Source organism: Bison bison, unplaced genomic scaffold (genome assembly GCF_000754665.1).
Source record: "Bison bison bison isolate TAMUID 2011002044 unplaced genomic scaffold, Bison_UMD1.0 scf7180017864363, whole genome shotgun sequence".
Lineage (NCBI taxonomy): Eukaryota > Metazoa > Chordata > Mammalia > Artiodactyla > Bovidae > Bison > Bison bison.
The window spans coordinates 538389-539969 of record NW_011494935.1 but is presented as its reverse complement, the minus strand read 5'-3'; positions in this window follow the sequence as shown (position 1 = coordinate 539969).

Sequence of the window (1581 nt, the reverse complement as noted above, 5' to 3'; positions counted from 1 at the left end):
TGGCAATTGATGCCCAAAGCCCCTGGGATGGAAGGAGAGGGGACAACTAGTGTATATGGGAGGAAATAGAATATCGAGGTGCCTTCAGTTCCCCCAACAGGAGGGGGAAAGAATCATTGCAGGAAGGAATGCATTTTTCCTTGGTAGAAGAGTTTGGAAGTTCAGGTCAAAGTCAGAATATTAGAGCAGCTGTTCATATATCACCTAACACAATTTCCTCATGTTATAAGTTTTATAAATGGGGAGGCCAACCTAGTAAGCTTATATGACATAGCTCAGTTTGTATTAGAGCAAGGCTAAGAACTAGTTTCATGATTGGAGTAGAAAGGGCAGCTAAATGTGAGGATAAGGAACAGGCCTGGGATTTCCCTGGCAGTTCAGTGGTTAAGAATGCACACTTCAAAGCAGGGGGCATGGGTTTAATCCCTGGTCAGGGAACTAAGATCCTACAAGTCACATGGCATGGCCAAAAGGAAAAAAAAAAAAGAATCAGGCCATTCATTCATGGTGATATCTCCCAGCTCCTAGTCCAGTTCCTGACAAGTAGCAGATGCTTCATAAACATTGGTCACAGAACTCACCAGCTGACTGACTTGACTGAATGAATGTATGAGTGATATATTTCTACCTGTGTTCCCAGGGAACACTGTCCATTTCAGACTGAGGACTACTATTTCACTGGAGATAGTAGAGGGTTTACTCTACTTGCCAAGAGACACTTGACAGAGTAACAGTTTTCTTCCTCTGAGTATTGCTTCCTCTTCGTTGATGAGGACAGGGTAAATGTCAGTCTTCACAGGATGTGTGTGGTCTATCATGAGAGAGAACTAGCATTTCCTTTGCTGTCATCGTAGATGACAGTGTTAAGAGAGCAGTGATTGGTAGTCAAACACCTGCTGTGCTGGGCCAGCAGTCTGGAGAGTGGCCACTGCTCCTGTGACTTGGGAGGAGAGACAGTTCCAGGAAATACTCAGTTCGATTGGAGAATTGAAACGGCACCTAAACAGAGCCATTGTTTGACTTTCTTCTTCAGAATCCATGTTTTCACATCTTCTTTTTGACTATGTCCTGCTCATGCTGCTACTGCTTACAAGTAAGTCTGGATTTTTGCAGTTGGATAGTGCAAGATAAAGATGCAAGGATGATCATTGTAATAAGCAAAAGCTTGGAAGAAACCTAAATATCCACCAGCAGAAGGTGGGTAAAGAAATTGTGATATATCCATGATACAAATAGCAAAGCTGATGAAACATAATAATATGAGATGTCTTTAAATCATAATGTTAATTGAAGAAAGCAAGGAGCAGAAAAATGGATATATTGGACTTGTTTTTGTGTGTGTCACAGGGCAGTGGGAATACATGAATGCTTCTCTGGGAAAGGGAGCTGGGAAATGGAAAAGAGCAGGGTATGGGAGAGTTGTCATATGCTTTTTATACTGCTTTTATAATATGTGTGTATATTTTTATACTGCTTTTTAATATGTGTGTATATTAGTGTGTAGTTTATATAAATTTTAAACCTCAGAACAGCCATACATTAACTTCTTATTCAGCCAAGGGTTTTTATTCATTATGTGAC